This window comes from Rhinoderma darwinii (genome assembly GCF_050947455.1).
Source record: "Rhinoderma darwinii isolate aRhiDar2 chromosome 5 unlocalized genomic scaffold, aRhiDar2.hap1 SUPER_5_unloc_11, whole genome shotgun sequence".
NCBI classification, from domain to species: domain Eukaryota; kingdom Metazoa; phylum Chordata; class Amphibia; order Anura; family Rhinodermatidae; genus Rhinoderma; species Rhinoderma darwinii.
The window spans coordinates 400,101-427,413 of record NW_027461767.1 but is presented as its reverse complement, the minus strand read 5'-3'; the positions used below and the strand labels follow the sequence as shown (position 1 = coordinate 427,413).

General features: G+C 47.9%; 18 non-coding genes across 18 annotated transcripts; all 18 read right to left on the bottom strand.

Annotated features, from left to right (window-relative positions):
• Positions 1 to 1,214: 1,214 nt before the first annotated feature.
• LOC142685043 (U2 spliceosomal RNA) lies at positions 1,215 to 1,405 on the bottom strand. The gene has a single exon (XR_012854608.1). It is a non-coding gene; the product is annotated as a U2 spliceosomal RNA (small nuclear RNA).
• A 1,292-nt stretch (positions 1,406 to 2,697) lies between these two features.
• On the bottom strand, positions 2,698 to 2,888 carry LOC142685042 (U2 spliceosomal RNA). Its single transcript, XR_012854607.1, has one exon. It is a non-coding gene; the product is annotated as a U2 spliceosomal RNA (small nuclear RNA).
• A 1,269-nt stretch (positions 2,889 to 4,157) lies between these two features.
• On the bottom strand, positions 4,158 to 4,348 carry LOC142685040 (U2 spliceosomal RNA). The gene has a single exon (XR_012854606.1). It is a non-coding gene; the product is annotated as a U2 spliceosomal RNA (small nuclear RNA).
• Positions 4,349 to 5,625: 1,277 nt separating this feature from the next.
• LOC142685038 (U2 spliceosomal RNA) lies at positions 5,626 to 5,816 on the bottom strand. Its single transcript, XR_012854604.1, has one exon. It is a non-coding gene; the product is annotated as a U2 spliceosomal RNA (small nuclear RNA).
• Positions 5,817 to 7,144: 1,328 nt separating this feature from the next.
• On the bottom strand, positions 7,145 to 7,335 carry LOC142685037 (U2 spliceosomal RNA). The gene has a single exon (XR_012854603.1). It is a non-coding gene; the product is annotated as a U2 spliceosomal RNA (small nuclear RNA).
• A 1,288-nt stretch (positions 7,336 to 8,623) lies between these two features.
• On the bottom strand, positions 8,624 to 8,814 carry LOC142685036 (U2 spliceosomal RNA). The gene has a single exon (XR_012854602.1). It is a non-coding gene; the product is annotated as a U2 spliceosomal RNA (small nuclear RNA).
• Positions 8,815 to 10,110: 1,296 nt separating this feature from the next.
• LOC142685035 (U2 spliceosomal RNA) lies at positions 10,111 to 10,301 on the bottom strand. The gene has a single exon (XR_012854601.1). It is a non-coding gene; the product is annotated as a U2 spliceosomal RNA (small nuclear RNA).
• A 1,288-nt stretch (positions 10,302 to 11,589) lies between these two features.
• Positions 11,590 to 11,780, bottom strand: LOC142685034 (U2 spliceosomal RNA). Its single transcript, XR_012854600.1, has one exon. It is a non-coding gene; the product is annotated as a U2 spliceosomal RNA (small nuclear RNA).
• A 1,272-nt stretch (positions 11,781 to 13,052) lies between these two features.
• Positions 13,053 to 13,243, bottom strand: LOC142685032 (U2 spliceosomal RNA). The gene has a single exon (XR_012854598.1). It is a non-coding gene; the product is annotated as a U2 spliceosomal RNA (small nuclear RNA).
• A 1,296-nt stretch (positions 13,244 to 14,539) lies between these two features.
• LOC142685031 (U2 spliceosomal RNA) lies at positions 14,540 to 14,730 on the bottom strand. Its single transcript, XR_012854597.1, has one exon. It is a non-coding gene; the product is annotated as a U2 spliceosomal RNA (small nuclear RNA).
• A 1,261-nt stretch (positions 14,731 to 15,991) lies between these two features.
• On the bottom strand, positions 15,992 to 16,182 carry LOC142685029 (U2 spliceosomal RNA). The gene has a single exon (XR_012854596.1). It is a non-coding gene; the product is annotated as a U2 spliceosomal RNA (small nuclear RNA).
• A 1,288-nt stretch (positions 16,183 to 17,470) lies between these two features.
• LOC142685028 (U2 spliceosomal RNA) lies at positions 17,471 to 17,661 on the bottom strand. Its single transcript, XR_012854595.1, has one exon. It is a non-coding gene; the product is annotated as a U2 spliceosomal RNA (small nuclear RNA).
• Positions 17,662 to 18,941: 1,280 nt separating this feature from the next.
• On the bottom strand, positions 18,942 to 19,132 carry LOC142685027 (U2 spliceosomal RNA). Its single transcript, XR_012854594.1, has one exon. It is a non-coding gene; the product is annotated as a U2 spliceosomal RNA (small nuclear RNA).
• A 1,284-nt stretch (positions 19,133 to 20,416) lies between these two features.
• On the bottom strand, positions 20,417 to 20,607 carry LOC142685025 (U2 spliceosomal RNA). Its single transcript, XR_012854592.1, has one exon. It is a non-coding gene; the product is annotated as a U2 spliceosomal RNA (small nuclear RNA).
• A 1,292-nt stretch (positions 20,608 to 21,899) lies between these two features.
• LOC142685024 (U2 spliceosomal RNA) lies at positions 21,900 to 22,090 on the bottom strand. The gene has a single exon (XR_012854591.1). It is a non-coding gene; the product is annotated as a U2 spliceosomal RNA (small nuclear RNA).
• A 1,292-nt stretch (positions 22,091 to 23,382) lies between these two features.
• LOC142685023 (U2 spliceosomal RNA) lies at positions 23,383 to 23,573 on the bottom strand. The gene has a single exon (XR_012854590.1). It is a non-coding gene; the product is annotated as a U2 spliceosomal RNA (small nuclear RNA).
• Positions 23,574 to 24,873: 1,300 nt separating this feature from the next.
• Positions 24,874 to 25,064, bottom strand: LOC142685022 (U2 spliceosomal RNA). The gene has a single exon (XR_012854589.1). It is a non-coding gene; the product is annotated as a U2 spliceosomal RNA (small nuclear RNA).
• A 1,313-nt stretch (positions 25,065 to 26,377) lies between these two features.
• On the bottom strand, positions 26,378 to 26,568 carry LOC142685021 (U2 spliceosomal RNA). The gene has a single exon (XR_012854588.1). It is a non-coding gene; the product is annotated as a U2 spliceosomal RNA (small nuclear RNA).
• Positions 26,569 to 27,313: the final 745 nt, after the last annotated feature.

Below are 27,313 nucleotides of genomic sequence, written 5' to 3'. Positions count from 1 at the left end.
GCAATTCCATGGGGCCCTGCAGGCTCACACACTCACAGCTACACGGGAGGTGAATAAAGGCCGGAGAGGAAGCCAGACAGGATTTGCTTCTTTTGCTTGCACCACAATGCAGTGCTGAAAGAGGAGGAATCTACATAAAAACGCCTTCCTGGCAACGCCCAAATGCCCTGCTGCCATGCAGATAAACACTGGCAGCGGCAGCAAGTGCATGCCCACAGCCACCCCTTGTTCCTTCACACCTTGTATCAGCTGTAATCCAGTCCAGTCCAGTGCTGCCTGCTGAGCAGCACTGACCAACACTGCCTGGGCCCAGGCTTTTATCTCTGAGGCCCCATTATGATGTCAGAAAGCTGGCTCTGGAATCCTGAGGGCTCCACTATGACACGTGCAAAGTTCCGTCTGAACTTTATATAAGACGGTGAGGCTCAGTCAGTCACTCAGTGTTGCCTGAGAGGGCAACACTGCAACAGCCGGCCGCCAGGCTGTCTTTTTTTTGCACAGCTAGTTGCCTCCAGGAGGCCACAAGAGGGAGACAAGGGACTGCAAAATGGAAAATAGGCATCCACCAACTTTACAGACAACTTCTCCTTGCTCCTACAACCTCCATCCTTGCACAGTTTGTTATTCTTCTAGGTAACATAGTAACAAATCCAAATTGCTGCTCTCTTTGTAGGCAAGCAAGGCTTTGTTGCAACTGCAATTCTTACTTCTTCTTGAAATGTAGGGACGACAGTACATTCCATCACATCCATCTAGTGTACACAGGTAGGTCCATTGTGGCGGGCAGGCGAGCGGGCGGGCTGCTTTATTGGCTGTTTGCTGTTCCCCTACTCCACTCCACTATTTGACTGTTGTGCTGCATCAATCAATCAATCAATCAATCAATCAATCAATCAATCAATCAATCAATCAATCAGTGGCTGGCTCAGGTGCAGCTCTTTAACTTACCTAAAAGGGAGGGCGGAGAGAAGACAAGGAAGGTGAATGAGGTGTTCCAATGTGAAATGCCGGAAACACAGAAACACAGACGACACACAACAAGAGGTGGCAATCTATTCATTAATTGCATTTAATCAATGAGCTCATTATCACTCATGCATTGTCCAACAGGTGTTGAAATAATGGGATTAAAAGGGGAGATCCCTTCAGAAAGACAGAAACAATAGCAAAGACAAAAAACACTTTTGGAATCTGCTTTTAGTCAACACATAAGGAAAGGGTGCACCGGTCCTGGAAATACTGCAATACCAGGTCAATGCGTGGAGTGGACAGAGCAAGCTCTATTTCCATCTCCCTGTTCTAAAAATCCATTTAATATATGGTCCCCAGATAGGGGACGTATCAGATATTAAACTGATAAGAACAGATACTACACTTGATCTTAGCCAAAAGGCCGAGAAGCGATAACCCGAACGGGCCGCGCGTTGCCCGAGCCTGCCCGATACTGCTGTTCAGCCCTTGCAGCGATTCAGCCTACTTCTAGGCAATTCCATGGGGCCCTGCAGGCTCACACACTCACAGCTACACGGGAGGTGAATAAAGGCCGGAGAGGAAGCCAGACAGGATTTGCTTCTTTTGCTTGCACCACAATGCAGTGCTGAAAGAGGAGGAATCTACATAAAAACGCCTTCCTGGCAACGCCCAAATGCCCTGCTGCCATGCAGATAAACACTGGCAGCGGCAGCAAGTGCATGCCCACAGCCACCCCTTGTTCCTTCACACCTTGTATCAGCTGTAATCCAGTCCAGTCCAGTGCTGCCTGCTGAGCAGCACTGACCAACACTGCCTGGGCCCAGGCTTTTATCTCTGAGGCCCCATTATGATGTCAGAAAGCTGGCTCTGGAATCCTGAGGGCTCCACTATGACACGTGCAAAGTTCCGTCTGAACTTTATATAAGACGGTGAGGCTCAGTCAGTCACTCAGTGTTGCCTGAGAGGGCAACACTGCAACAGCCGGCCGCCAGGCTGTCTTTTTTTTGCACAGCTAGTTGCCTCCAGGAGGCCACAAGAGGGAGACAAGGGACTGCAAAATGGAAAATAGGCATCCACCAACTTTACAGACAACTTCTCCTTGCTCCTACAACCTCCATCCTTGCACAGTTTGTTATTCTTCTAGGTAACATAGTAACAAATCCAAATTGCTGCTCTCTTTGTAGGCAAGCAAGGCTTTGTTGCAACTGCAATTCTTACTTCTTCTTGAAATGTAGGGACGACAGTACATTCCATCACATCCATCTAGTGTACACAGGTAGGTCCATTGTGGCGGGCAGGCGAGCGGGCGGGCTGCTTTATTGGCTGTTTGCTGTTCCCCTACTCCACTCCACTATTTGACTGTTGTGCTGCATCAATCAATCAATCAATCAATCAATCAATCAATCAATCAATCAATCAATCAATCAGTGGCTGGCTCAGGTGCAGCTCTTTAACTTACCTAAAAGGGAGGGCGGAGAGAAGACAAGGAAGGTGAATGAGGTGTTCCAATGTGAAATGCCGGAAACACAGAAACACAGACGACACACAACAAGAGGTGGCAATCTATTCATTAATTGCATTTAATCAATGAGCTCATTATCACTCATGCATTGTCCAACAGGTGTTGAAATAATGGGATTAAAAGGGGAGATCCCTTCAGAAAGACAGAAACAATAGCAAAGACAAAAAACACTTTTGGAATCTGCTTTTAGTCAACACATAAGGAAAGGGTGCACCGGTCCTGGAAATACTGCAATACCAGGTCAATGCGTGGAGTGGACAGAGCAAGCTCTATTTCCATCTCCCTGTTCTAAAAATCCATTTAATATATGGTCCCCAGATAGGGGACGTATCAGATATTAAACTGATAAGAACAGATACTACACTTGATCTTAGCCAAAAGGCCGAGAAGCGATAACCCGAACGGGCCGCGCGTTGCCCGAGCCTGCCCGATACTGCTGTTCAGCCCTTGCAGCGATTCAGCCTACTTCTAGGCAATTCCATGGGGCCCTGCAGGCTCACACACTCACAGCTACACGGGAGGTGAATAAAGGCCGGAGAGGAAGCCAGACAGGATTTGCTTCTTTTGCTTGCACCACAATGCAGTGCTGAAAGAGGAGGAATCTACATAAAAACGCCTTCCTGGCAACGCCCAAATGCCCTGCTGCCATGCAGATAAACACTGGCAGCGGCAGCAAGTGCATGCCCACAGCCACCCCTTGTTCCTTCACACCTTGTATCAGCTGTAATCCAGTCCAGTCCAGTGCTGCCTGCTGAGCAGCACTGACCAACACTGCCTGGGCCCAGGCTTTTATCTCTGAGGCCCCATTATGATGTCAGAAAGCTGGCTCTGGAATCCTGAGGGCTCCACTATGACACGTGCAAAGTTCCGTCTGAACTTTATATAAGACGGTGAGGCTCAGTCAGTCACTCAGTGTTGCCTGAGAGGGCAACACTGCAACAGCCGGCCGCCAGGCTGTCTTTTTTTTGCACAGCTAGTTGCCTCCAGGAGGCCACAAGAGGGAGACAAGGGACTGCAAAATGGAAAATAGGCATCCACCAACTTTACAGACAACTTCTCCTTGCTCCTACAACCTCCATCCTTGCACAGTTTGTTATTCTTCTAGGTAACATAGTAACAAATCCAAATTGGCAAGCAAGGCTTTGTTGCAACTGCAATTCTTACTTCTTCTTGAAATGTAGGGACGACAGTACATTCCATCACATCCATCTAGTGTACACAGGTAGGTCCATTGTGGCGGGCAGGCGAGCGGGCGGGCTGCTTTATTGGCTGTTTGCTGTTCCCCTACTCCACTCCACTATTTGACTGTTGTGCTGCATCAATCAATCAATCAATCAATCAATCAATCAATCAATCAATCAATCAGTGGCTGGCTCAGGTGCAGCTCTTTAACTTACCTAAAAGGGAGGGCGGAGAGAAGACAAGGAAGGTGAATGAGGTGTTCCAATGTGAAATGCCGGAAACACAGAAACACAGACGACACACAACAAGAGGTGGCAATCTATTCATTAATTGCATTTAATCAATGAGCTCATTATCACTCATGCATTGTCCAACAGGTGTTGAAATAATGGGATTAAAAGGGGAGATCCCTTCAGAAAGACAGAAACAATAGCAAAGACAAAAAACACTTTTGGAATCTGCTTTTAGTCAACACATAAGGAAAGGGTGCACCGGTCCTGGAAATACTGCAATACCAGGTCAATGCGTGGAGTGGACAGAGCAAGCTCTATTTCCATCTCCCTGTTCTAAAAATCCATTTAATATATGGTCCCCAGATAGGGGACGTATCAGATATTAAACTGATAAGAACAGATACTACACTTGATCTTAGCCAAAAGGCCGAGAAGCGATAACCCGAACGGGCCGCGCGTTGCCCGAGCCTGCCCGATACTGCTGTTCAGCCCTTGCAGCGATTCAGCCTACTTCTAGGCAATTCCATGGGGCCCTGCAGGCTCACACACTCACAGCTACACGGGAGGTGAATAAAGGCCGGAGAGGAAGCCAGACAGGATTTGCTTCTTTTGCTTGCACCACAATGCAGTGCTGAAAGAGGAGGAATCTACATAAAAACGCCTTCCTGGCAACGCCCAAATGCCCTGCTGCCATGCAGATAAACACTGGCAGCGGCAGCAAGTGCATGCCCACAGCCACCCCTTGTTCCTTCACACCTTGTATCAGCTGTAATCCAGTCCAGTCCAGTGCTGCCTGCTGAGCAGCACTGACCAACACTGCCTGGGCCCAGGCTTTTATCTCTGAGGCCCCATTATGATGTCAGAAAGCTGGCTCTGGAATCCTGAGGGCTCCACTATGACACGTGCAAAGTTCCGTCTGAACTTTATATAAGACGGTGAGGCTCAGTCAGTCACTCAGTGTTGCCTGAGAGGGCAACACTGCAACAGCCGGCCGCCAGGCTGTCTTTTTTTTGCACAGCTAGTTGCCTCCAGGAGGCCACAAGAGGGAGACAAGGGACTGCAAAATGGAAAATAGGCATCCACCAACTTTACAGACAACTTCTCCTTGCTCCTACAACCTCCATCCTTGCACAGTTTGTTATTCTTCTAGGTAACATAGTAACAAATCCAAATTGCTGCTCTCTTTGTAGGCAAGCAAGGCTTTGTTGCAACTGCAATTCTTACTTCTTCTTGAAATGTAGGGACGACAGTACATTCCATCACATCCATCTAGTGTACACAGGTAGGTCCATTGTGGCGGGCAGGCGAGCGGGCGGGCTGCTTTATTGGCTGTTTGCTGTTCCCCTACTCCACTCCACTATTTGACTGTTGTGCTGCAATCAATCAATCAATCAATCAATCAATCAATCAATCAATCAGTGGCTGGCTCAGGTGCAGCTCTTTAACTTACCTAAAAGGGAGGGCGGAGAGAAGACAAGGAAGGTGAATGAGGTGTTCCAATGTGAAATGCCGGAAACACAGAAACACAGACGACACACAACAAGAGGTGGCAATCTATTCATTAATTGCATTTAATCAATGAGCTCATTATCACTCATGCATTGTCCAACAGGTGTTGAAATAATGGGATTAAAAGGGGAGATCCCTTCAGAAAGACAGAAACAATAGCAAAGACAAAAAACACTTTTGGAATCTGCTTTTAGTCAACACATAAGGAAAGGGTGCACCGGTCCTGGAAATACTGCAATACCAGGTCAATGCGTGGAGTGGACAGAGCAAGCTCTATTTCCATCTCCCTGTTCTAAAAATCCATTTAATATATGGTCCCCAGATAGGGGACGTATCAGATATTAAACTGATAAGAACAGATACTACACTTGATCTTAGCCAAAAGGCCGAGAAGCGATAACCCGAACGGGCCGCGCGTTGCCCGAGCCTGCCCGATACTGCTGTTCAGCCCTTGCAGCGATTCAGCCTACTTCTAGGCAATTCCATGGGGCCCTGCAGGCTCACACACTCACAGCTACACGGGAGGTGAATAAAGGCCGGAGAGGAAGCCAGACAGGATTTGCTTCTTTTGCTTGCACCACAATGCAGTGCTGAAAGAGGAGGAATCTACATAAAAACGCCTTCCTGGCAACGCCCAAATGCCCTGCTGCCATGCAGATAAACACTGGCAGCGGCAGCAAGTGCATGCCCACAGCCACCCCTTGTTCCTTCACACCTTGTATCAGCTGTAATCCAGTCCAGTCCAGTGCTGCCTGCTGAGCAGCACTGACCAACACTGCCTGGGCCCAGGCTTTTATCTCTGAGGCCCCATTATGATGTCAGAAAGCTGGCTCTGGAATCCTGAGGGCTCCACTATGACACGTGCAAAGTTCCGTCTGAACTTTATATAAGACGGTGAGGCTCAGTCAGTCACTCAGTGTTGCCTGAGAGGGCAACACTGCAACAGCCGGCCGCCAGGCTGTCTTTTTTTTGCACAGCTAGTTGCCTCCAGGAGGCCACAAGAGGGAGACAAGGGACTGCAAAATGGAAAATAGGCATCCACCAACTTTACAGACAACTTCTCCTTGCTCCTACAACCTCCATCCTTGCACAGTTTGTTATTCTTCTAGGTAACATAGTAACAAATCCAAATTGCTGCTCTCTTTGTAGGCAAGCAAGGCTTTGTTGCAACTGCAATTCTTACTTCTTCTTGAAATGTAGGGACGACAGTACATTCCATCACATCCATCTAGTGTACACAGGTAGGTCCATTGTGGCGGGCAGGCGAGCGGGCGGGCTGCTTTATTGGCTGTTTGCTGTTCCCCTACTCCACTCCACTATTTGACTGTTGTGCTGCATCAATCAATCAATCAATCAATCAATCAATCAATCAATCAATCAATCAATCAATCAATCAATCAATCAATCAATCAATCAATCAATCAATCAGTGGCTGGCTCAGGTGCAGCTCTTTAACTTACCTAAAAGGGAGGGCGGAGAGAAGACAAGGAAGGTGAATGAGGTGTTCCAATGTGAAATGCCGGAAACACAGAAACACAGACGACACACAACAAGAGGTGGCAATCTATTCATTAATTGCATTTAATCAATGAGCTCATTATCACTCATGCATTGTCCAACAGGTGTTGAAATAATGGGATTAAAAGGGGAGATCCCTTCAGAAAGACAGAAACAATAGCAAAGACAAAAAACACTTTTGGAATCTGCTTTTAGTCAACACATAAGGAAAGGGTGCACCGGTCCTGGAAATACTGCAATACCAGGTCAATGCGTGGAGTGGACAGAGCAAGCTCTATTTCCATCTCCCTGTTCTAAAAATCCATTTAATATATGGTCCCCAGATAGGGGACGTATCAGATATTAAACTGATAAGAACAGATACTACACTTGATCTTAGCCAAAAGGCCGAGAAGCGATAACCCGAACGGGCCGCGCGTTGCCCGAGCCTGCCCGATACTGCTGTTCAGCCCTTGCAGCGATTCAGCCTACTTCTAGGCAATTCCATGGGGCCCCGCAGGCTCACACACTCACAGCTACACGGGAGGTGAATAAAGGCCGGAGAGGAAGCCAGACAGGATTTGCTTCTTTTGCTTGCACCACAATGCAGTGCTGAAAGAGGAGGAATCTACATAAAAACGCCTTCCTGGCAACGCCCAAATGCCCTGCTGCCATGCAGATAAACACTGGCAGCGGCAGCAAGTGCATGCCCACAGCCACCCCTTGTTCCTTCACACCTTGTATCAGCTGTAATCCAGTCCAGTCCAGTGCTGCCTGCTGAGCAGCACTGACCAACACTGCCTGGGCCCAGGCTTTTATCTCTGAGGCCCCATTATGATGTCAGAAAGCTGGCTCTGGAATCCTGAGGGCTCCACTATGACACGTGCAAAGTTCCGTCTGAACTTTATATAAGACGGTGAGGCTCAGTCAGTCACTCAGTGTTGCCTGAGAGGGCAACACTGCAACAGCCGGCCGCCAGGCTGTCTTTTTTTTGCACAGCTAGTTGCCTCCAGGAGGCCACAAGAGGGAGACAAGGGACTGCAAAATGGAAAATAGGCATCCACCAACTTTACAGACAACTTCTCCTTGCTCCTACAACCTCCATCCTTGCACAGTTTGTTATTCTTCTAGGTAACATAGTAACAAATCCAAATTGCTGCTCTCTTTGTAGGCAAGCAAGGCTTTGTTGCAACTGCAATTCTTACTTCTTCTTGAAATGTAGGGACGACAGTACATTCCATCACATCCATCTAGTGTACACAGGTAGGTCCATTGTGGCGGGCAGGCGAGCGGGCGGGCTGCTTTATTGGCTGTTTGCTGTTCCCCTACTCCACTCCACTATTTGACTGTTGTGCTGCATCAATCAATCAATCAATCAATCAATCAATCAATCAATCAATCAATCAATCAGTGGCTGGCTCAGGTGCAGCTCTTTAACTTACCTAAAAGGGAGGGCGGAGAGAAGACAAGGAAGGTGAATGAGGTGTTCCAATGTGAAATGCCGGAAACACAGAAACACAGACGACACACAACAAGAGGTGGCAATCTATTCATTAATTGCATTTAATCAATGAGCTCATTATCACTCATGCATTGTCCAACAGGTGTTGAAATAATGGGATTAAAAGGGGAGATCCCTTCAGAAAGACAGAAACAATAGCAAAGACAAAAAACACTTTTGGAATCTGCTTTTAGTCAACACATAAGGAAAGGGTGCACCGGTCCTGGAAATACTGCAATACCAGGTCAATGCGTGGAGTGGACAGAGCAAGCTCTATTTCCATCTCCCTGTTCTAAAAATCCATTTAATATATGGTCCCCAGATAGGGGACGTATCAGATATTAAACTGATAAGAACAGATACTACACTTGATCTTAGCCAAAAGGCCGAGAAGCGATAACCCGAACGGGCCGCGCGTTGCCCGAGCCTGCCCGATACTGCTGTTCAGCCCTTGCAGCGATTCAGCCTACTTCTAGGCAATTCCATGGGGCCCTGCAGGCTCACACACTCACAGCTACACGGGAGGTGAATAAAGGCCGGAGAGGAAGCCAGACAGGATTTGCTTCTTTTGCTTGCACCACAATGCAGTGCTGAAAGAGGAGGAATCTACATAAAAACGCCTTCCTGGCAACGCCCAAATGCCCTGCTGCCATGCAGATAAACACTGGCAGCGGCAGCAAGTGCATGCCCACAGCCACCCCTTGTTCCTTCACACCTTGTATCAGCTGTAATCCAGTCCAGTCCAGTGCTGCCTGCTGAGCAGCACTGACCAACACTGCCTGGGCCCAGGCTTTTATCTCTGAGGCCCCATTATGATGTCAGAAAGCTGGCTCTGGAATCCTGAGGGCTCCACTATGACACGTGCAAAGTTCCGTCTGAACTTTATATAAGACGGTGAGGCTCAGTCAGTCACTCAGTGTTGCCTGAGAGGGCAACACTGCAACAGCCGGCCGCCAGGCTGTCTTTTTTTTGCACAGCTAGTTGCCTCCAGGAGGCCACAAGAGGGAGACAAGGGACTGCAAAATGGAAAATAGGCATCCACCAACTTTACAGACAACTTCTCCTTGCTCCTACAACCTCCATCCTTGCACAGTTTGTTATTCTTCTAGGTAACATAGTAACAAATCCAAATTGCTGCTCTCTTTGTAGGCAAGCAAGGCTTTGTTGCAACTGCAATTCTTACTTCTTCTTGAAATGTAGGGACGACAGTACATTCCATCACATCCATCTAGTGTACACAGGTAGGTCCATTGTGGCGGGCAGGCGAGCGGGCGGGCTGCTTTATTGGCTGTTTGCTGTTCCCCTACTCCACTCCACTATTTGACTGTTGTGCTGCATCAATCAATCAATCAATCAATCAATCAATCAATCAATCAATCAATCAATCAATCAATCAGTGGCTGGCTCAGGTGCAGCTCTTTAACTTACCTAAAAGGGAGGGCGGAGAGAAGACAAGGAAGGTGAATGAGGTGTTCCAATGTGAAATGCCGGAAACACAGAAACACAGACGACACACAACAAGAGGTGGCAATCTATTCATTAATTGCATTTAATCAATGAGCTCATTATCACTCATGCATTGTCCAACAGGTGTTGAAATAATGGGATTAAAAGGGGAGATCCCTTCAGAAAGACAGAAACAATAGCAAAGACAAAAAACACTTTTGGAATCTGCTTTTAGTCAACACATAAGGAAAGGGTGCACCGGTCCTGGAAATACTGCAATACCAGGTCAATGCGTGGAGTGGACAGAGCAAGCTCTATTTCCATCTCCCTGTTCTAAAAATCCATTTAATATATGGTCCCCAGATAGGGGACGTATCAGATATTAAACTGATAAGAACAGATACTACACTTGATCTTAGCCAAAAGGCCGAGAAGCGATAACCCGAACGGGCCGCGCGTTGCCCGAGCCTGCCCGATACTGCTGTTCAGCCCTTGCAGCGATTCAGCCTACTTCTAGGCAATTCCATGGGGCCCTGCAGGCTCACACACTCACAGCTACACGGGAGGTGAATAAAGGCCGGAGAGGAAGCCAGACAGGATTTGCTTCTTTTGCTTGCACCACAATGCAGTGCTGAAAGAGGAGGAATCTACATAAAAACGCCTTCCTGGCAACGCCCAAATGCCCTGCTGCCATGCAGATAAACACTGGCAGCGGCAGCAAGTGCATGCCCACAGCCACCCCTTGTTCCTTCACACCTTGTATCAGCTGTAATCCAGTCCAGTCCAGTGCTGCCTGCTGAGCAGCACTGACCAACACTGCCTGGGCCCAGGCTTTTATCTCTGAGGCCCCATTATGATGTCAGAAAGCTGGCTCTGGAATCCTGAGGGCTCCACTATGACACGTGCAAAGTTCCGTCTGAACTTTATATAAGACGGTGAGGCTCAGTCAGTCACTCAGTGTTGCCTGAGAGGGCAACACTGCAACAGCCGGCCGCCAGGCTGTCTTTTTTTTGCACAGCTAGTTGCCTCCAGGAGGCCACAAGAGGGAGACAAGGGACTGCAAAATGGAAAATAGGCATCCACCAACTTTACAGACAACTTCTCCTTGCTCCTACAACCTCCATCCTTGCACAGTTTGTTATTCTTCTAGGTAACATAGTAACAAATCCAAATTGCTGCTCTCTTTGTAGGCAAGCAAGGCTTTGTTGCAACTGCAATTCTTACTTCTTCTTGAAATGTAGGGACGACAGTACATTCCATCACATCCATCTAGTGTACACAGGTAGGTCCATTGTGGCGGGCAGGCGAGCGGGCGGGCTGCTTTATTGGCTGTTTGCTGTTCCCCTACTCCACTCCACTATTTGACTGTTGTGCTGCATCAATCAATCAATCAATCAATCAATCAATCAATCAATCAATCAATCAATCAGTGGCTGGCTCAGGTGCAGCTCTTTAACTTACCTAAAAGGGAGGGCGGAGAGAAGACAAGGAAGGTGAATGAGGTGTTCCAATGTGAAATGCCGGAAACACAGAAACACAGACGACACACAACAAGAGGTGGCAATCTATTCATTAATTGCATTTAATCAATGAGCTCATTATCACTCATGCATTGTCCAACAGGTGTTGAAATAATGGGATTAAAAGGGGAGATCCCTTCAGAAAGACAGAAACAATAGCAAAGACAAAAAACACTTTTGGAATCTGCTTTTAGTCAACACATAAGGAAAGGGTGCACCGGTCCTGGAAATACTGCAATACCAGGTCAATGCGTGGAGTGGACAGAGCAAGCTCTATTTCCATCTCCCTGTTCTAAAAATCCATTTAATATATGGTCCCCAGATAGGGGACGTATCAGATATTAAACTGATAAGAACAGATACTACACTTGATCTTAGCCAAAAGGCCGAGAAGCGATAACCCGAACGGGCCGCGCGTTGCCCGAGCCTGCCCGATACTGCTGTTCAGCCCTTGCAGCGATTCAGCCTACTTCTAGGCAATTCCATGGGGCCCTGCAGGCTCACACACTCACAGCTACACGGGAGGTGAATAAAGGCCGGAGAGGAAGCCAGACAGGATTTGCTTCTTTTGCTTGCACCACAATGCAGTGCTGAAAGAGGAGGAATCTACATAAAAACGCCTTCCTGGCAACGCCCAAATGCCCTGCTGCCATGCAGATAAACACTGGCAGCGGCAGCAAGTGCATGCCCACAGCCACCCCTTGTTCCTTCACACCTTGTATCAGCTGTAATCCAGTCCAGTCCAGTGCTGCCTGCTGAGCAGCACTGACCAACACTGCCTGGGCCCAGGCTTTTATCTCTGAGGCCCCATTATGATGTCAGAAAGCTGGCTCTGGAATCCTGAGGGCTCCACTATGACACGTGCAAAGTTCCGTCTGAACTTTATATAAGACGGTGAGGCTCAGTCAGTCACTCAGTGTTGCCTGAGAGGGCAACACTGCAACAGCCGGCCGCCAGGCTGTCTTTTTTTTGCACAGCTAGTTGCCTCCAGGAGGCCACAAGAGGGAGACAAGGGACTGCAAAATGGAAAATAGGCATCCACCAACTTTACAGACAACTTCTCCTTGCTCCTACAACCTCCATCCTTGCACAGTTTGTTATTCTTCTAGGTAACATAGTAACAAATCCAAATTGCTGCTCTCTTTGTAGGCAAGCAAGGCTTTGTTGCAACTGCAATTCTTACTTCTTCTTGAAATGTAGGGACGACAGTACATTCCATCACATCCATCTAGTGTACACAGGTAGGTCCATTGTGGCGGGCAGGCGAGCGGGCGGGCTGCTTTATTGGCTGTTTGCTGTTCCCCTACTCCACTCCACTATTTGACTGTTGTGCTGCATCAATCAATCAATCAATCAATCAATCAATCAATCAGTGGCTGGCTCAGGTGCAGCTCTTTAACTTACCTAAAAGGGAGGGCGGAGAGAAGACAAGGAAGGTGAATGAGGTGTTCCAATGTGAAATGCCGGAAACACAGAAACACAGACGACACACAACAAGAGGTGGCAATCTATTCATTAATTGCATTTAATCAATGAGCTCATTATCACTCATGCATTGTCCAACAGGTGTTGAAATAATGGGATTAAAAGGGGAGATCCCTTCAGAAAGACAGAAACAATAGCAAAGACAAAAAACACTTTTGGAATCTGCTTTTAGTCAACACATAAGGAAAGGGTGCACCGGTCCTGGAAATACTGCAATACCAGGTCAATGCGTGGAGTGGACAGAGCAAGCTCTATTTCCATCTCCCTGTTCTAAAAATCCATTTAATATATGGTCCCCAGATAGGGGACGTATCAGATATTAAACTGATAAGAACAGATACTACACTTGATCTTAGCCAAAAGGCCGAGAAGCGATAACCCGAACGGGCCGCGCGTTGCCCGAGCCTGCCCGATACTGCTGTTCAGCCCTTGCAGCGATTCAGCCTACTTCTAGGCAATTCCATGGGGCCCTGCAGGCTCACACACTCACAGCTACACGGGAGGTGAATAAAGGCCGGAGAGGAAGCCAGACAGGATTTGCTTCTTTTGCTTGCACCACAATGCAGTGCTGAAAGAGGAGGAATCTACATAAAAACGCCTTCCTGGCAACGCCCAAATGCCCTGCTGCCATGCAGATAAACACTGGCAGCGGCAGCAAGTGCATGCCCACAGCCACCCCTTGTTCCTTCACACCTTGTATCAGCTGTAATCCAGTCCAGTCCAGTGCTGCCTGCTGAGCAGCACTGACCAACACTGCCTGGGCCCAGGCTTTTATCTCTGAGGCCCCATTATGATGTCAGAAAGCTGGCTCTGGAATCCTGAGGGCTCCACTATGACACGTGCAAAGTTCCGTCTGAACTTTATATAAGACGGTGAGGCTCAGTCAGTCACTCAGTGTTGCCTGAGAGGGCAACACTGCAACAGCCGGCCGCCAGGCTGTCTTTTTTTTGCACAGCTAGTTGCCTCCAGGAGGCCACAAGAGGGAGACAAGGGACTGCAAAATGGAAAATAGGCATCCACCAACTTTACAGACAACTTCTCCTTGCTCCTACAACCTCCATCCTTGCACAGTTTGTTATTCTTCTAGGTAACATAGTAACAAATCCAAATTGCTGCTCTCTTTGTAGGCAAGCAAGGCTTTGTTGCAACTGCAATTCTTACTTCTTCTTGAAATGTAGGGACGACAGTACATTCCATCACATTCATCTAGTGTACACAGGTAGGTCCATTGTGGCGGGCAGGCGAGCGGGCGGGCTGCTTTATTGGCTGTTTGCTGTTCCCCTACTCCACTCCACTATTTGACTGTTGTGCTGCATCAATCAATCAATCAATCAATCAATCAATCAATCAATCAATCAATCAATCAATCAATCAGTGGCTGGCTCAGGTGCAGCTCTTTAACTTACCTAAAAGGGAGGGCGGAGAGAAGACAAGGAAGGTGAATGAGGTGTTCCAATGTGAAATGCCGGAAACACAGAAACACAGACGACACACAACAAGAGGTGGCAATCTATTCATTAATTGCATTTAATCAATGAGCTCATTATCACTCATGCATTGTCCAACAGGTGTTGAAATAATGGGATTAAAAGGGGAGATCCCTTCAGAAAGACAGAAACAATAGCAAAGACAAAAAACACTTTTGGAATCTGCTTTTAGTCAACACATAAGGAAAGGGTGCACCGGTCCTGGAAATACTGCAATACCAGGTCAATGCGTGGAGTGGACAGAGCAAGCTCTATTTCCATCTCCCTGTTCTAAAAATCCATTTAATATATGGTCCCCAGATAGGGGACGTATCAGATATTAAACTGATAAGAACAGATACTACACTTGATCTTAGCCAAAAGGCCGAGAAGCGATAACCCGAACGGGCCGCGCGTTGCCCGAGCCTGCCCGATACTGCTGTTCAGCCCTTGCAGCGATTCAGCCTACTTCTAGGCAATTCCATGGGGCCCTGCAGGCTCACACACTCACAGCTACACGGGAGGTGAATAAAGGCCGGAGAGGAAGCCAGACAGGATTTGCTTCTTTTGCTTGCACCACAATGCAGTGCTGAAAGAGGAGGAATCTACATAAAAACGCCTTCCTGGCAACGCCCAAATGCCCTGCTGCCATGCAGATAAACACTGGCAGCGGCAGCAAGTGCATGCCCACAGCCACCCCTTGTTCCTTCACACCTTGTATCAGCTGTAATCCAGTCCAGTCCAGTGCTGCCTGCTGAGCAGCACTGACCAACACTGCCTGGGCCCAGGCTTTTATCTCTGAGGCCCCATTATGATGTCAGAAAGCTGGCTCTGGAATCCTGAGGGCTCCACTATGACACGTGCAAAGTTCCGTCTGAACTTTATATAAGACGGTGAGGCTCAGTCAGTCACTCAGTGTTGCCTGAGAGGGCAACACTGCAACAGCCGGCCGCCAGGCTGTCTTTTTTTTGCACAGCTAGTTGCCTCCAGGAGGCCACAAGAGGGAGACAAGGGACTGCAAAATGGAAAATAGGCATCCACCAACTTTACAGACAACTTCTCCTTGCTCCTACAACCTCCATCCTTGCACAGTTTGTTATTCTTCTAGGTAACATAGTAACAAATCCAAATTGCTGCTCTCTTTGTAGGCAAGCAAGGCTTTGTTGCAACTGCAATTCTTACTTCTTCTTGAAATGTAGGGACGACAGTACATTCCATCACATCCATCTAGTGTACACAGGTAGGTCCATTGTGGCGGGCAGGCGAGCGGGCGGGCTGCTTTATTGGCTGTTTGCTGTTCCCCTACTCCACTCCACTATTTGACTGTTGTGCTGCATCAATCAATCAATCAATCAATCAATCAATCAATCAATCAATCAATCAATCAGTGGCTGGCTCAGGTGCAGCTCTTTAACTTACCTAAAAGGGAGGGCGGAGAGAAGACAAGGAAGGTGAATGAGGTGTTCCAATGTGAAATGCCGGAAACACAGAAACACAGACGACACAATTGCATTTAATCAATGAGCTCATTATCACTCATGCATTGTCCAACAGGTGTTGAAATAATGGGATTAAAAGGGGAGATCCCTTCAGAAAGACAGAAACAATAGCAAAGACAAAAAACACTTTTGGAATCTGCTTTTAGTCAACACATAAGGAAAGGGTGCACCGGTCCTGGAAATACTGCAATACCAGGTCAATGCGTGGAGTGGACAGAGCAAGCTCTATTTCCATCTCCCTGTTCTAAAAATCCATTTAATATATGGTCCCCAGATAGGGGACGTATCAGATATTAAACTGATAAGAACAGATACTACACTTGATCTTAGCCAAAAGGCCGAGAAGCGATAACCCGAACGGGCCGCGCGTTGCCCGAGCCTGCCCGATACTGCTGTTCAGCCCTTGCAGCGATTCAGCCTACTTCTAGGCAATTCCATGGGGCCCTGCAGGCTCACACACTCACAGCTACACGGGAGGTGAATAAAGGCCGGAGAGGAAGCCAGACAGGATTTGCTTCTTTTGCTTGCACCACAATGCAGTGCTGAAAGAGGAGGAATCTACATAAAAACGCCTTCCTGGCAACGCCCAAATGCCCTGCTGCCATGCAGATAAACACTGGCAGCGGCAGCAAGTGCATGCCCACAGCCACCCCTTGTTCCTTCACACCTTGTATCAGCTGTAATCCAGTCCAGTCCAGTGCTGCCTGCTGAGCAGCACTGACCAACACTGCCTGGGCCCAGGCTTTTATCTCTGAGGCCCCATTATGATGTCAGAAAGCTGGCTCTGGAATCCTGAGGGCTCCACTATGACACGTGCAAAGTTCCGTCTGAACTTTATATAAGACGGTGAGGCTCAGTCAGTCACTCAGTGTTGCCTGAGAGGGCAACACTGCAACAGCCGGCCGCCAGGCTGTCTTTTTTTTGCACAGCTAGTTGCCTCCAGGAGGCCACAAGAGGGAGACAAGGGACTGCAAAATGGAAAATAGGCATCCACCAACTTTACAGACAACTTCTCCTTGCTCCTACAACCTCCATCCTTGCACAGTTTGTTATTCTTCTAGGTAACATAGTAACAAATCCAAATTGCTGCTCTCTTTGTAGGCAAGCAAGGCTTTGTTGCAACTGCAATTCTTACTTCTTCTTGAAATGTAGGGACGACAGTACATTCCATCACATCCATCTAGTGTACACAGGTAGGTCCATTGTGGCGGGCAGGCGAGCGGGCGGGCTGCTTTATTGGCTGTTTGCTGTTCCCCTACTCCACTCCACTATTTGACTGTTGTGCTGCATCAATCAATCAATCAATCAATCAATCAATCAATCAATCAATCAATCAATCAGTGGCTGGCTCAGGTGCAGCTCTTTAACTTACCTAAAAGGGAGGGCGGAGAGAAGACAAGGAAGGTGAATGAGGTGTTCCAATGTGAAATGCCGGAAACACAGAAACACAGACGACACACAACAAGAGGTGGCAATCTATTCATTAATTGCATTTAATCAATGAGCTCATTATCACTCATGCATTGTCCAACAGGTGTTGAAATAATGGGATTAAAAGGGGAGATCCCTTCAGAAAGACAGAAACAATAGCAAAGACAAAAAACACTTTTGGAATCTGCTTTTAGTCAACACATAAGGAAAGGGTGCACCGGTCCTGGAAATACTGCAATACCAGGTCAATGCGTGGAGTGGACAGAGCAAGCTCTATTTCCATCTCCCTGTTCTAAAAATCCATTTAATATATGGTCCCCAGATAGGGGACGTATCAGATATTAAACTGATAAGAACAGATACTACACTTGATCTTAGCCAAAAGGCCGAGAAGCGATAACCCGAACGGGCCGCGCGTTGCCCGAGCCTGCCCGATACTGCTGTTCAGCCCTTGCAGCGATTCAGCCTACTTCTAGGCAATTCCATGGGGCCCTGCAGGCTCACACACTCACAGCTACACGGGAGGTGAATAAAGGCCGGAGAGGAAGCCAGACAGGATTTGCTTCTTTTGCTTGCACCACAATGCAGTGCTGAAAGAGGAGGAATCTACATAAAAACGCCTTCCTGGCAACGCCCAAATGCCCTGCTGCCATGCAGATAAACACTGGCAGCGGCAGCAAGTGCATGCCCACAGCCACCCCTTGTTCCTTCACACCTTGTATCAGCTGTAATCCAGTCCAGTCCAGTGCTGCCTGCTGAGCAGCACTGACCAACACTGCCTGGGCCCAGGCTTTTATCTCTGAGGCCCCATTATGATGTCAGAAAGCTGGCTCTGGAATCCTGAGGGCTCCACTATGACACGTGCAAAGTTCCGTCTGAACTTTATATAAGACGGTGAGGCTCAGTCAGTCACTCAGTGTTGCCTGAGAGGGCAACACTGCAACAGCCGGCCGCCAGGCTGTCTTTTTTTTGCACAGCTAGTTGCCTCCAGGAGGCCACAAGAGGGAGACAAGGGACTGCAAAATGGAAAATAGGCATTTACAGACAACTTCTCCTTGCTCCTACAACCTCCATCCTTGCACAGTTTGTTATTCTTCTAGGTAACATAGTAACAAATCCAAATTGCTGCTCTCTTTGTAGGCAAGCAAGGCTTTGTTGCAACTGCAATTCTTACTTCTTGAAATGTAGGGACGACAGTACATTCCATCACATCCATCTAGTGTACACAGGTAGGTCCATTGTGGCGGGCAGGCGAGCGGGCGGGCTGCTTTATTGGCTGTTTGCTGTTCCCCTACTCCACTCCACTATTTGACTGTTGTGCTGCATCAATCAATCAATCAATCAATCAATCAATCAATCAATCAATCAATCAATCAATCAGTGGCTGGCTCAGGTGCAGCTCTTTAACTTACCTAAAAGGGAGGGCGGAGAGAAGACAAGGAAGGTGAATGAGGTGTTCCAATGTGAAATGCCGGAAACACAGAAACACAGACGACACACAACAAGAGGTGGCAATCTATTCATTAATTGCATTTAATCAATGAGCTCATTATCACTCATGCATTGTCCAACAGGTGTTGAAATAATGGGATTAAAAGGGGAGATCCCTTCAGAAAGACAGAAACAATAGCAAAGACAAAAAACACTTTTGGAATCTGCTTTTAGTCAACACATAAGGAAAGGGTGCACCGGTCCTGGAAATACTGCAATACCAGGTCAATGCGTGGAGTGGACAGAGCAAGCTCTATTTCCATCTCCCTGTTCTAAAAATCCATTTAATATATGGTCCCCAGATAGGGGACGTATCAGATATTAAACTGATAAGAACAGATACTACACTTGATCTTAGCCAAAAGGCCGAGAAGCGATAACCCGAACGGGCCGCGCGTTGCCCGAGCCTGCCCGATACTGCTGTTCAGCCCTTGCAGCGATTCAGCCTACTTCTAGGCAATTCCATGGGGCCCTGCAGGCTCACACACTCACAGCTACACGGGAGGTGAATAAAGGCCGGAGAGGAAGCCAGACAGGATTTGCTTCTTTTGCTTGCACCACAATGCAGTGCTGAAAGAGGAGGAATCTACATAAAAACGCCTTCCTGGCAACGCCCAAATGCCCTGCTGCCATGCAGATAAACACTGGCAGCGGCAGCAAGTGCATGCCCACAGCCACCCCTTGTTCCTTCACACCTTGTATCAGCTGTAATCCAGTCCAGTCCAGTGCTGCCTGCTGAGCAGCACTGACCAACACTGCCTGGGCCCAGGCTTTTATCTCTGAGGCCCCATTATGATGTCAGAAAGCTGGCTCTGGAATCCTGAGGGCTCCACTATGACACGTGCAAAGTTCCGTCTGAACTTTATATAAGACGGTGAGGCTCAGTCAGTCACTCAGTGTTGCCTGAGAGGGCAACACTGCAACAGCCGGCCGCCAGGCTGTCTTTTTTTTGCACAGCTAGTTGCCTCCAGGAGGCCACAAGAGGGAGACAAGGGACTGCAAAATGGAAAATAGGCATCCACCAACTTTACAGACAACTTCTCCTTGCTCCTACAACCTCCATCCTTGCACAGTTTGTTATTCTTCTAGGTAACATAGTAACAAATCCAAATTGCTGCTCTCTTTGTAGGCAAGCAAGGCTTTGTTGCAACTGCAATTCTTACTTCTTCTTGAAATGTAGGGACGACAGTACATTCCATCACATCCATCTAGTGTACACAGGTAGGTCCATTGTGGCGGGCAGGCGAGCGGGCGGGCTGCTTTATTGGCTGTTTGCTGTTCCCCTACTCCACTCCACTATTTGACTGTTGTGCTGCATCAATCAATCAATCAATCAATCAATCAATCAATCAATCAATCAATCAGTGGCTGGCTCAGGTGCAGCTCTTTAACTTACCTAAAAGGGAGGGCGGAGAGAAGACAAGGAAGGTGAATGAGGTGTTCCAATGTGAAATGCCGGAAACACAGAAACACAGACGACACACAACAAGAGGTGGCAATCTATTCATTAATTGCATTTAATCAATGAGCTCATTATCACTCATGCATTGTCCAACAGGTGTTGAAATAATGGGATTAAAAGGGGAGATCCCTTCAGAAAGACAGAAACAATAGCAAAGACAAAAAACACTTTTGGAATCTGCTTTTAGTCAACACATAAGGAAAGGGTGCACCGGTCCTGGAAATACTGCAATACCAGGTCAATGCGTGGAGTGGACAGAGCAAGCTCTATTTCCATCTCCCTGTTCTAAAAATCCATTTAATATATGGTCCCCAGATAGGGGACGTATCAGATATTAAACTGATAAGAACAGATACTACACTTGATCTTAGCCAAAAGGCCGAGAAGCGATAACCCGAACGGGCCGCGCGTTGCCCGAGCCTGCCCGATACTGCTGTTCAGCCCTTGCAGCGATTCAGCCTACTTCTAGGCAATTCCATGGGGCCCTGCAGGCTCACACACTCACAGCTACACGGGAGGTGAATAAAGGCCGGAGAGGAAGCCAGACAGGATTTGCTTCTTTTGCTTGCACCACAATGCAGTGCTGAAAGAGGAGGAATCTACATAAAAACGCCTTCCTGGCAACGCCCAAATGCCCTGCTGCCATGCAGATAAACACTGGCAGCGGCAGCAAGTGCATGCCCACAGCCACCCCTTGTTCCTTCACACCTTGTATCAGCTGTAATCCAGTCCAGTCCAGTGCTGCCTGCTGAGCAGCACTGACCAACACTGCCTGGGCCCAGGCTTTTATCTCTGAGGCCCCATTATGATGTCAGAAAGCTGGCTCTGGAATCCTGAGGGCTCCACTATGACACGTGCAAAGTTCCGTCTGAACTTTATATAAGACGGTGAGGCTCAGTCAGTCACTCAGTGTTGCCTGAGAGGGCAACACTGCAACAGCCGGCCGCCAGGCTGTCTTTTTTTTGCACAGCTAGTTGCCTCCAGGAGGCCACAAGAGGGAGACAAGGGACTGCAAAATGGAAAATAGGCATCCACCAACTTTACAGACAACTTCTCCTTGCTCCTACAACCTCCATCCTTGCACAGTTTGTTATTCTTCTAGGTAACATAGTAACAAATCCAAATTGCTGCTCTCTTTGTAGGCAAGCAAGGCTTTGTTGCAACTGCAATTCTTACTTCTTCTTGAAATGTAGGGACGACAGTACATTCCATCACATCCATCTAGTGTACACAGGTAGGTCCATTGTGGCGGGCAGGCGAGCGGGCGGGCTGCTTTATTGGCTGTTTGCTGTTCCCCTACTCCACTCCACTATTTGACTGTTGTGCTGCATCAATCAATCAATCAATCAATCAATCAATCAATCAATCAATCAATCAATCAATCAGTGGCTGGCTCAGGTGCAGCTCTTTAACTTACCTAAAAGGGAGGGCGGAGAGAAGACAAGGAAGGTGAATGAGGTGTTCCAATGTGAAATGCCGGAAACACAGAAACACAGACGACACACAACAAGAGGTGGCAATCTATTCATTAATTGCATTTAATCAATGAGCTCATTATCACTCATGCATTGTCCAACAGGTGTTGAAATAATGGGATTAAAAGGGGAGATCCCTTCAGAAAGACAGAAACAATAGCAAAGACAAAAAACACTTTTGGAATCTGCTTTTAGTCAACACATAAGGAAAGGGTGCACCGGTCCTGGAAATACTGCAATACCAGGTCAATGCGTGGAGTGGACAGAGCAAGCTCTATTTCCATCTCCCTGTTCTAAAAATCCATTTAATATATGGTCCCCAGATAGGGGACGTATCAGATATTAAACTGATAAGAACAGATACTACACTTGATCTTAGCCAAAAGGCCGAGAAGCGATAACCCGAACGGGCCGCGCGTTGCCCGAGCCTGCCCGATACTGCTGTTCAGCCCTTGCAGCGATTCAGCCTACTTCTAGGCAATTCCATGGGGCCCTGCAGGCTCACACACTCACAGCTACACGGGAGGTGAATAAAGGCCGGAGAGGAAGCCAGACAGGATTTGCTTCTTTTGCTTGCACCACAATGCAGTGCTGAAAGAGGAGGAATCTACATAAAAACGCCTTCCTGGCAACGCCCAAATGCCCTGCTGCCATGCAGATAAACACTGGCAGCGGCAGCAAGTGCATGCCCACAGCCACCCCTTGTTCCTTCACACCTTGTATCAGCTGTAATCCAGTCCAGTCCAGTGCTGCCTGCTGAGCAGCACTGACCAACACTGCCTGGGCCCAGGCTTTTATCTCTGAGGCCCCATTATGATGTCAGAAAGCTGGCTCTGGAATCCTGAGGGCTCCACTATGACACGTGCAAAGTTCCGTCTGAACTTTATATAAGACGGTGAGGCTCAGTCAGTCACTCAGTGTTGCCTGAGAGGGCAACACTGCAACAGCCGGCCGCCAGGCTGTCTTTTTTTTGCACAGCTAGTTGCCTCCAGGAGGCCACAAGAGGGAGACAAGGGACTGCAAAATGGAAAATAGGCATCCACCAACTTTACAGACAACTTCTCCTTGCTCCTACAACCTCCATCCTTGCACAGTTTGTTATTCTTCTAGGTAACATAGTAACAAATCCAAATTGCTGCTCTCTTTGTAGGCAAGCAAGGCTTTGTTGCAACTGCAATTCTTACTTCTTCTTGAAATGTAGGGACGACAGTACATTCCATCACATCCATCTAGTGTACACAGGTAGGTCCATTGTGGCGGGCAGGCGAGCGGGCGGGCTGCTTTATTGGCTGTTTGCTGTTCCCCTACTCCACTCCACTATTTGACTGTTGTGCTGCATCAATCAATCAATCAATCAATCAATCAATCAATCAATCAATCAATCAATCAATCAGTGGCTGGCTCAGGTGCAGCTCTTTAACTTACCTAAAAGGGAGGGCGGAGAGAAGACAAGGAAGGTGAATGAGGTGTTCCAATGTGAAATGCCGGAAACACAGAAACACAGACGACACACAACAAGAGGTGGCAATCTATTCATTAATTGCATTTAATCAATGAGCTCATTATCACTCATGCATTGTCCAACAGGTGTTGAAATAATGGGATTAAAAGGGGAGATCCCTTCAGAAAGACAGAAACAATAGCAAAGACAAAAAACACTTTTGGAATCTGCTTTTAGTCAACACATAAGGAAAGGGTGCACCGGTCCTGGAAATACTGCAATACCAGGTCAATGCGTGGAGTGGACAGAGCAAGCTCTATTTCCATCTCCCTGTTCTAAAAATCCATTTAATATATGGTCCCCAGATAGGGGACGTATCAGATATTAAACTGATAAGAACAGATACTACACTTGATCTTAGCCAAAAGGCCGAGAAGCGATAACCCGAACGGGCCGCGCGTTGCCCGAGCCTGCCCGATACTGCTGTTCAGCCCTTGCAGCGATTCAGCCTACTTCTAGGCAATTCCATGGGGCCCTGCAGGCTCACACACTCACAGCTACACGGGAGGTGAATAAAGGCCGGAGAGGAAGCCAGACAGGATTTGCTTCTTTTGCTTGCACCACAATGCAGTGCTGAAAGAGGAGGAATCTACATAAAAACGCCTTCCTGGCAACGCCCAAATGCCCTGCTGCCATGCAGATAAACACTGGCAGCGGCAGCAAGTGCATGCCCACAGCCACCCCTTGTTCCTTCACACCTTGTATCAGCTGTAATCCAGTCCAGTCCAGTGCTGCCTGCTGAGCAGCACTGACCAACACTGCCTGGGCCCAGGCTTTTATCTCTGAGGCCCCATTATGATGTCAGAAAGCTGGCTCTGGAATCCTGAGGGCTCCACTATGACACGTGCAAAGTTCCGTCTGAACTTTATATAAGACGGTGAGGCTCAGTCAGTCACTCAGTGTTGCCTGAGAGGGCAACACTGCAACAGCCGGCCGCCAGGCTGTCTTTTTTTTGCACAGCTAGTTGCCTCCAGGAGGCCACAAGAGGGAGACAAGGGACTGCAAAATGGAAAATAGGCATCCACCAACTTTACAGACAACTTCTCCTTGCTCCTACAACCTCCATCCTTGCACAGTTTGTTATTCTTCTAGGTAACATAGTAACAAATCCAAATTGCTGCTCTCTTTGTAGGCAAGCAAGGCTTTGTTGCAACTGCAATTCTTACTTCTTCTTGAAATGTAGGGACGACAGTACATTCCATCACATCCATCTAGTGTACACAGGTAGGTCCATTGTGGCGGGCAGGCGAGCGGGCGGGCTGCTTTATTGGCTGTTTGCTGTTCCCCTACTCCACTCCACTATTTGACTGTTGTGCTGCATCAATCAATCAATCAATCAATCAATCAATCAATCAATCAATCAATCAATCAATCAATCAATCAGTGGCTGGCTCAGGTGCAGCTCTTTAACTTACCTAAAAGGGAGGGCGGAGAGAAGACAAGGAAGGTGAATGAGGTGTTCCAATGTGAAATGCCGGAAACACAGAAACACAGACGACACACAACAAGAGGTGGCAATCTATTCATTAATTGCATTTAATCAATGAGCTCATTATCACTCATGCATTGTCCAACAGGTGTTGAAATAATGGGATTAAAAGGGGAGATCCCTTCAGAAAGACAGAAACAATAGCAAAGACAAAAAACACTTTTGGAATCTGCTTTTAGTCAACACATAAGGAAAGGGTGCACCGGTCCTGGAAATACTGCAATACCAGGTCAATGCGTGGAGTGGACAGAGCAAGCTCTATTTCCATCTCCCTGTTCTAAAAATCCATTTAATATATGGTCCCCAGATAGGGGACGTATCAGATATTAAACTGATAAGAACAGATACTACACTTGATCTTAGCCAAAAGGCCGAGAAGCGATAACCCGAACGGGCCGCGCGTTCCGCGCGTTGCCCGAGCCTGCCCGATACTGCTGTTCAGCCCTTGCAGCGATTCAGCCTACTTCTAGGCAATTCCATGGGGCCCTGCAGGCTCACACACTCACAGCTACACGGGAGGTGAATAAAGGCCGGAGAGGAAGCCAGACAGGATTTGCTTCTTTTGCTTGCACCACAATGCAGTGCTGAAAGAGGAGGAATCTACATAAAAACGCCTTCCTGGCAACGCCCAAATGCCCTGCTGCCATGCAGATAAACACTGGCAGCGGCAGCAAGTGCATGCCCACAGCCACCCCTTGTTCCTTCACACCTTGTATCAGCTGTAATCCAGTCCAGTCCAGTGCTGCCTGCTGAGCAGCACTGACCAACACTGCCTGGGCCCAGGCTTTTATCTCTGAGGCCCCATTATGATGTCAGAAAGCTGGCTCTGGAATCCTGAGGGCTCCACTATGACACGTGCAAAGTTCCGTCTGAACTTTATATAAGACGGTGAGGCTCAGTCAGTCACTCAGTGTTGCCTGAGAGGGCAACACTGCAACAGCCGGCCGCCAGGCTGTCTTTTTTTTGCACAGCTAGTTGCCTCCAGGAGGCCACAAGAGGGAGACAAGGGACTGCAAAATGGAAAATAGGCATCCACCAACTTTACAGACAACTTCTCCTTGCTCCTACAACCTCCATCCTTGCACAGTTTGTTATTCTTCTAGGTAACATAGTAACAAATCCAAATTGCTGCTCTCTTTGTAGGCAAGCAAGGCTTTGTTGCAACTGCAATTCTTACTTCTTCTTGAAATGTAGGGACGACAGTACATTCCATCACATCCATCTAGTGTACACAGGTAGGTCCATTGTGGCGGGCAGGCGAGCGGGCGGGCTGCTTTATTGGCTGTTTGCTGTTCCCCTACTCCACTCCACTATTTGACTGTTGTGCTGCATCAATCAATCAATCAATCAATCAATCAATCAATCAATCAATCAATCAATCAATCAATCAATCAATCAGTGGCTGGCTCAGGTGCAGCTCTTTAACTTACCTAAAAGGGAGGGCGGAGAGAAGACAAGGAAGGTGAATGAGGTGTTCCAATGTGAAATGCCGGAAACACAGAAACACAGACGACACACAACAAGAGGTGGCAATCTATTCATTAATTGCATTTAATCAATGAGCTCATTATCACTCATGCATTGTCCAACAGGTGTTGAAATAATGGGATTAAAAGGGGAGATCCCTTCAGAAAGACAGAAACAATAGCAAAGACAAAAAACACTTTTGGAATCTGCTTTTAGTCAACACATAAGGAAAGGGTGCACCGGTCCTGGAAATACTGCAATACCAGGTCAATGCGTGGAGTGGACAGAGCAAGCTCTATTTCCATCTCCCTGTTCTAAAAATCCATTTAATATATGGTCCCCAGATAGGGGACGTATCAGATATTAAACTGATAAGAACAGATACTACACTTGATCTTAGCCAAAAGGCCGAGAAGCGATAACCCGAACGGGCCGCGCGTTGCCCGAGCCTGCCCGATACTGCTGTTCAGCCCTTGCAGCGATTCAGCCTACTTCTAGGCAATTCCATGGGGCCCTGCAGGCTCACACACTCACAGCTACACGGGAGGTGAATAAAGGCCGGAGAGGAAGCCAGACAGGATTTGCTTCTTTTGCTTGCACCACAATGCAGTGCTGAAAGAGGAGGAATCTACATAAAAACGCCTTCCTGGCAACGCCCAAATGCCCTGCTGCCATGCAGATAAACACTGGCAGCGGCAGCAAGTGCATGCCCACAGCCACCCCTTGTTCCTTCACACCTTGTATCAGCTGTAATCCAGTCCAGTCCAGTGCTGCCTGCTGAGCAGCACTGACCAACACTGCCTGGGCCCAGGCTTTTATCTCTGAGGCCCCATTATGATGTCAGAAAGCTGGCTCTGGAATCCTGAGGGCTCCACTATGACACGTGCAAAGTTCCGTCTGAACTTTATATAAGACGGTGAGGCTCAGTCAGTCACTCAGTGTTGCCTGAGAGGGCAACACTGCAACAGCCGGCCGCCAGGCTGTCTTTTTTTTGCACAGCTAGTTGCCTCCAGGAGGCCACAAGAGGGAGACAAGGGACTGCAAAATGGAAAATAGGCATCCACCAACTTTACAGACAACTTCTCCTTGCTCCTACAACCTCCATCCTTGCACAGTTTGTTATTCTTCTAGGTAACATAGTAACAAATCCAAATTGCTGCTCTCT